The sequence below is a fragment of the Hibiscus syriacus genome, unplaced genomic scaffold (genome assembly GCF_006381635.1).
Source record: "Hibiscus syriacus cultivar Baekdansim isolate YM2019G1 unplaced genomic scaffold, ASM638163v2 tig00110422_pilon, whole genome shotgun sequence".
NCBI lineage: Eukaryota > Viridiplantae > Streptophyta > Magnoliopsida > Malvales > Malvaceae > Hibiscus > Hibiscus syriacus.
Genome location: NW_024062732.1, coordinates 88,593 through 96,543, shown reverse-complemented (window position 1 = coordinate 96,543; position 7,951 = coordinate 88,593).

Sequence of the window (7,951 nt, the reverse complement as noted above, 5' to 3'; positions counted from 1 at the left end):
GTTTTAGTTGGCATGTATTCAAAATAATATATTGTATAAGCTCTGAATAGTTTTATAAACGTTTTGAATAAGTTATATGTTATAAAAGTTTTAAATTATTCACTAATTTTGTATAAGCAAAAGTTTTGAAAAGTCAATGTGATACCTCGGATCTGGGTCGGATACGGGTTGGGGGTGTTACATTTAATGGTATCAGAGTTAAGGTTTATCCGATTCTAGGCTTAAACCAAAGTCAAATGAGTTTTAAAAATGTGTACATGCCAACATAGAGTGAAAATTTCTGATCTGATAGGTTAAGGAGTGTGTTGTCTTATTATTAGAGTTAAATTGTTATGTTATATAAGATAAGTGAATACTTGAGAATGATTTAGGAGATATATATGTTATATGATATGAATTGGATGATAATATGCACATGTGATATATGATAGAAGAAATAATATGAGCACATGAATATATGAGAGCTTCCAAAGTGAAGCACAAGGCGATAAAGAATGTTTCATGATGTTGAATGAATGTATAAAAATAGTTAAAAGAGTTAAGAGCACCTGAGTTCAAGGGTGAATTCGAGAAAGGTTCTGTTGTTACAGACCTTTGAATAAATGATATGAAGATAATGTTAGATGGTTGTTATTTCTCCAAAATGGAGAAGTTAAATTGAGAAGTTTCGTTATTATGAGAGAAAGCTAGAGTATGGTGGATAAATGTTACCATAAGAACGTTAAAAGATCAAATGATGAAAAGATCATGTGTATTAAAGTACAGACAAGGATTAAAAAATGATGAAAAGTAAGATGTATATGATTGGTTGACTAGGGTTTGTGCCCTAGATTGAACAGATGTTATTGACTAGATATTAGAGTAAAAGTGATAGAGTTATAAGATTGGAGGAAAAGATAGAGATGAGTATAGGTGATAAGACAAGAGTATATGAATATGAAAGGAAATATATGATTTATGTATAAGGAGATTTCAATTTGAAACAAATAAAGGAATAATGGAATAAAGGAATGAAAGATTAAGTAAAGGAAGTAGCATGAGAACATTAGAAGATATGTTTTTACTGATATGTTCAGTGAAAATTTGAGGACGAATTTTCTTTAAAGGATGAGAGATTTGTAACATCCTCAATACCGGGTTAGTGATCAAATTGTAAAGCTTCAGAATTTGGTGACTAAAGTAGAACCATGGATTAGTTCAATGATTTATTTGGAAATAAATTATAACAGTTGTTGGTAATTATTAAATGAAGTAAAAGGTAAAATGTTCAATTGAAAAGGAAAGATATTTTCTCCACTTTATTAGGAGATTAACACGTGGGGGAGAGGAAGATGAAAACTCTCTTCTTCTTCACTTGCTTTCTTCTTCTCCAACGTGCCCAAGCTAGGCAAAGGTGAGTTTCTTTATTTGTTGATTATTAGTTGAAATTTAAGGTTGAGTTTTGATTATTAGGTGATAATTAAGCATAAGAAGAGCTTAAATTATCTTGAAACAATAAGATGAAGAGAATAAAGGGGATTAAAGAAAAGAGAGGAATAAGTAAATCTTGAAAGAGGGTTCTTTAATGAGATTTTAGAGTGAATTTGACTTGTCATCAATCTAATTAACATGTATGAAGTACTAGAATTGGATTTGTAACATGTTAAAATTTGGGTATGATTCTTGAATTTCTTAAGGAGAATAGGATATGGAGGTTAAAGAAGTGATTATTGAGTAGAAATGAGGGAAAATATGTATATGTAAGTAAGGAATATGAAAGGGGATGAAATATGAAGCATTTGAGTTGAATTAAATGGATTTTCGGGCTTAAAATACAAATTCTGGGCAAGGTGTATCGATGCACATTGAATGTGCATCGATGCACTCTTTAAAGAAGAAATATCGAATGCAAATGGTGCATCGATGCATAAGGAGTGCATCGATGCATCACATCGAAGGTAATTTGTGTATCGATGCATGAGTAGTGCATCGATGCACATGTTAAAGAATGCATCGATGCACTATAGCATGCATCGATGCACTTCAAGGGGAAATTGAAATAGACATTTCTTCTGGTCTAAGAAATGATAGATTAGATTATAACAATAGGATATTGATATGTATCAATGTATAATTATGTAGATATCGAACATGAACAAGTTACGGGTTGTGTATCAAGTTAAGATTCGATCGAAAGAGATGAAATCATAAAGTAGATTGAAACTTAGTGAGGCCAAGGTGAGTGCACATTATTTAGTATATGATGTTAAATGGAAAATAAGACTTATGATAAGTCTATTTCCAATAGTAAAATGCATGAATTCATAGAGGGATGTGTTTGTTATGATTTATATGTGTGCATGAGTATATGTGTTATTGATATGATTCTATAATCATAGGATGTAAACTATGTGATAAGTGATAAGTGACTATATGGAATTATATGAGAACAAGAGATGGCAATGATTTACATGTCATATGAAAACCAGAGAAGTGTTATAAGCAAAGTGACATATATGTGATAAATGAATAATATGAAAAGTGAGATAAACAAAGTATGGTTGATATAGGGTAATATAAGAATAGCTCATAGGTTATATGATAAAGATGAAAGTATACACATGAATACATATATAAGTTTATATGTTATTTTATATGCTATGGGATATATCCATGAACATATGTGATGTGATATATGTTATGAGAAATAACCCATGTGACTAAGTGTGAATTGATATAAGTATGTGATATGAAGTTATGGGTATATGTGTCATATGTTATTATATGTGAAATGATATATATGAGTTTATGTGATATAAAAGTGTATATGTGAAATAACATGATAGGTGATAAAACCGTGAGCCTATATGATTATGTGTTATATGTTACATGATATGACATGCGAGTTACATGAACAAATGAGAAATGATATAAGTCATATGAAACGATCTACGTGAATACATACACTTGTGATACATGTGATATGATATGAGATATATGGTTACACATACATGTGGTATGTGACAGAAGAGAAATAACAAGTGATATGAAATGTTATAAATGATAATGCCCATGTTATGTGATATGAGAGCTAGGGGTATAGTTGGTATGCCAAGAGTCGAGGGTTTACCTATGTCTTTCGAGACATATGAACAATTTACCTAGGTTCTTCGGGACCTATGGACAGTTGTCGAGGTTCTTTATGACCTCTGGATAGTTACCGGGGTCTTTGTGACATCTGGATAGGTCATTCGGGACATTTATACGAGCTGTGGTGACAACATAGTGGTGCACGACCTCAATAGACTCACGTATCTGCAGTTCTCACATGTGTATCATGGGCTAATAAAGAGATAATATTAATAAACTGGATATGATGATATGTTTGTTTCCTTATGAAATGTTATGTGTGATATATGATGGTACAAATGGTAATTATAAGATTATATGATAAAAGGAATCAATGATAGTGATAAGAATGAAGGTGGTGATATAGTTGCTTGTGTGTTTGATTTACGATAGTATATATGTTTATATAACATGATATATATATATATATATATATATATATATATGTTATATGGTATACGTGAGTACATGTTAAGCTATATGTGAATGAGTATAATTGATTGATATGATCATATAATAACAAGTCTATCAGATATATAATATGGACATAAAAGATCATAGGAAGAGGAGATAAGATATATGAATGATAATGACATATATGTATGTATATATTTGTTACATATAACAGTATATGAGTTGTAAGAAATGATTACTAGTAAATGTTTACATTATATGTTTATTGCCTCACTAAGTCATAGACTTAGCGTGTAATTGTTTCACTCGTAGGTTACAGAAGTGAGAAGAGTAAAGAGCAATGTGGAGCAAGACAAGTCAGTTCTCCTTACCGAGGTCAGATTAGAAGAAAGATGAATAATATGTATGTTAACAACTAAAGTTTTAGTTGGCATGTATTCAAAATAATGTATTGTATAAGCTCTGAATAGTTTTGTAAACGTTTTGAATAAGTTATATGTTATAAAAGTTTTACATTATTCACTAATTTTGTACAAGCAAAAGTTTTGAAAAGTCAATGTGATACCTCGGACTCGAATCCGGGTCGGATACGGGTTGGGGGTGTTACAAAGGTCCTACCCCACATGATATCTACCCCATATGCTTATTATTCCTACCCAGACATGATCTCTATCCCACAAGTTGATTTTGAACAAGTCCTAACCGAATAAATTTCTAGTTCACATGCTTTGAACATAAAATAAGGCAGGAAATGAACTCAAAATAGCCTAGGGTTTGAAATGAGGCTTTGGGGTGGGCTCTAATTCTCCATAGTCTCTCGGTTTAGGTTCTAAAAAAAGGTCCTCGAGTTCTCCTTGCTGGTGCCCCCTTGCGCTTGCCGGACCCTTAGTCATAAGCCCATTACAAGCTTATGACTAAGTTAAACTCGAGAGGAAACATTCATTTATGCCTGCACAGTGAATAAATTCACACGAAGACATAAGGTATATGAATCCCGAAGGTTACTTGCTAGGCCCACACGGAGAATAAATTCTCACGAAGGCGTCGCTTTCACCCCTTTCACCCCCACTTAAAAATGATTTGGAGCTCGGGTATAGAGCATGATATGAAAACTTTTCAAAAATCTGAAATCATTAAAAAAAATGTCAATACATCTATTTATTTGAAAATAATCAAAGGTAAATAATTGGAATCGAATAAATAAATTAAAATTTATTATTTTCGGATAAAAAGACAACCGAAAATTAATTATGGCCTGACTCACTTACCTATCCCCAGCAGAGTCGCCAAGATGTCACAGCCGTCTTTCGGTTGGGCCCAAATCGGGCTTCGACTTGGAATAATGGGTTAGAGTCGCCACTGATCACTTTAAAATATTTAGGTGGATCGGACACCATCTTACCTGATCCGCGTTTTACCAGAAATGTGTCGGGTTCGGGAGTCGGTTACGGTCAAGGAATGATTAACACCCTTGAACCGCCCTTTCGGTATCGATTAATTTGTCGGTTGTCTTTAAATGCGAAAATTAAAAATTTAAATTGAAATTTAGAAATTTGGTTCAAATTGCTTACCTTTGATCGACTGGAATTTATTCTAAAAATAAGTCAAAAATGTTAGAAATAAATAAATAAATAAATAAATAAATAAGTCTATAAAGTAAAAATAAAAATGAGAATGAATCAAAGGAAGAAAAATATTAAATAAATTAAGAATAAAAATAAAATGTTAAATTTTAAAATTAGTAAAATAAAAAAATATCAAGAAGTGAAAAATAAAAAAGGAAATAAAACAAATAAAAGAACATACTAAAAAATGAATAATGATAAAATAAAAAGAAGAAAGGAAAAACAAATAATTAACAATTTAAGGGACCAAATTAAAATAAATCAAAGTTGATGGAGGGAAATTAATGCTAAAAATATATTGTAAGAGAAAAAGACAAAATTAGGGAGGTTAATTCGCAAAATATAAAAAATAAACAAGGATTAAATCGATTAAATTGGAAATTTGGAGGCATAATTACAACTGGTGACCAAATTGTAAAGCGATTCAAAATACTAGGGACGACAGAAAGAATTAAAGACTTCCCTTTTTACACAATGGTTCTTGGTATATAAATACCCCAAAAAGTAATTTTCAGTTCATTTTTCACATTATGTTCCAAACTTCTTCTCCCCTAAACGAGAAAAGCTCCCAAGCTCTCTCCCTTCCCCCCATGGCCGATCAAAGCCCGGCCAAAATCCAGTGGCTCCTCTATCGCACTGGCCACCGCTCCGGCTGTCGGTGATAGTGGCCAGAAAAAAAATAAGAACCCACCAAAATGATCACCTCCGCACCCTTAACCCGAATCCAACCCCCGATTGCTCATAACCACGCCCAAATCGTGTAGATCTAGGCTAAAATGTCTCGATGTTTACCCTTTTCCGGCGTCTTCTCGTCTTCTAGGATGGGGATTTTGGTATTTTCTTGTGGTATTTTGGGTTTTATTTTTCTTTTGTTGGTTTCTATGTTTATGTGGGCTTTCGGTTTTGGTTTGTTTGTGTGGTTTGGGTTCTCAGTTTCGACCGACTGTTTGATGTGTGGTTGTGCCTTGTTGAGGCTTTTGTGGTTGTTTCTTGTGTAGATGTTCTGGTCGTTTGTTCCCGTTGTGGGTTCTGTTCGTGTGTTCCTTTCTCCCTTGGTTCGATAATGGTGGGTATTTATACCCACCCCACCGGTGGCCTGCTCCGATGATAACGGGGTTGTTCTGAGATATTCGTTCGTGTGACCGTTCGTGGTTGATCGGCTAAAACGGGATGGGTCAGTCCCGATTTAGTCGGGGCTGACTGCCACGGTTGTTTCGTGACCGGATTTCTCGCCTGGCTGTTGGTTGTGTTGTTGTCCCTCACGCGGCGCAATGCTTGCCTGTGGAAACCCTAGTGCACTTGGGCTGGTTCAGGCCCATTAGCCTATGCTGGACCCGAACATACTTGTTGGATTCAAAATAGACCTTAATAAAAAATAAAAATAAGTTAATAAAAAAATAAAAAAATAACAGTAATATTACTATATATATAAAAATATTTCTAAAAACATATAATATATAAATTTTCAAAATGTTTTTTAAAAACCATATATTATACGTATTTTCAAAAACATTTTTAAAAAATTATATAAAATATATATTTTTCAAAATGTTTTTAAAAATTATATATTATATATATTTTCAAAATGATTTTTTAAAAACTATATAATATATGAATATTTTCAAAAGGTTTTCAAAACTATATATTATATATACTTTCAAAAAGTTTTTTAAAAACTATATAATATATAAATGTTTTCAAAATGTTTTCAAAACTATATATTATATATATTTTAAAAACGTTTTTAAAATATATATAATATATAGTTTTTTGAAAACCATTTTCCGAAAATTATATACTATATTACTATATAAATATACATATATAAAATAAAATATATATAAAAAAACAAAATAACTCCGAGCGAAAATGAGTGTCTACACCTGGTAGATAACACCAACAACGTAGGGCACTTCCAGAAGGAAACCTAACAAGCTTATAATTTTGCAGCTATGTTATTCATTTGTATCCGATGTGTGCACTGCATATAAACAATCATTATTAAAAGAAGATGAAGATTAAGAAGAAGGGGGTTAAGTGTCACATCGGCAAAAACCAACATGAGGTAACGGAAGGGATCAAAATGAAAACAAACTAAAAGATTGATGATTGTATTGTAAGTTTTAAAAGTTGAATGACCAAATTGCAAACACCCTAAAAGCTTAGGAACTATTTACATACTTTACCCTAAAACTATGGATAATCTATGTCCTCAGATATTGCCAAAACCAAGCAATATTATGTGTTAATTGCAAGGACCACTTTTGCTTTAGTTATGTAGGACAGTTTGAATCAGACCAATCATGCTATACAGTGGAGCAAAATATTACTTTTCTTTCCTCCCACAAAAATTAGCTTAGTAATTTGAAAATGCCTAAATTTGTGCAGGTATGCAGCTTTATATTGATTAAAATTTTATCTGATTTTAAAAAGTTATAATGTTAGTTTTGAATCATTTGAATCGAATTATTTAAATCAATTCAAAATTTTTATTCAATTTTTAAATTAAAATAAAATTTTGGTTTTAAATTCAAATAGTCTATACTTAAATAATTTGATTATTTTATCCTTTAGGTTCTTCCACTTGTCCATAGGACGGCATGTAGTTTGGTTGGGAGAGCAGGGTCCGCTTTTAAGTGATAGTTTGGTTTTCGGTTGGAGTTTTTGGATTCCTTTTGTTTTTGTAACGGTGTTGACTAGTCGAATTTAGTCTTGTATGGTGACCTTATTATGGATATTTTATATTAATTAATAAAATTAATTGATTCTTTTATGATTTGTTTTGTTTTTCCTTATTTTATGTT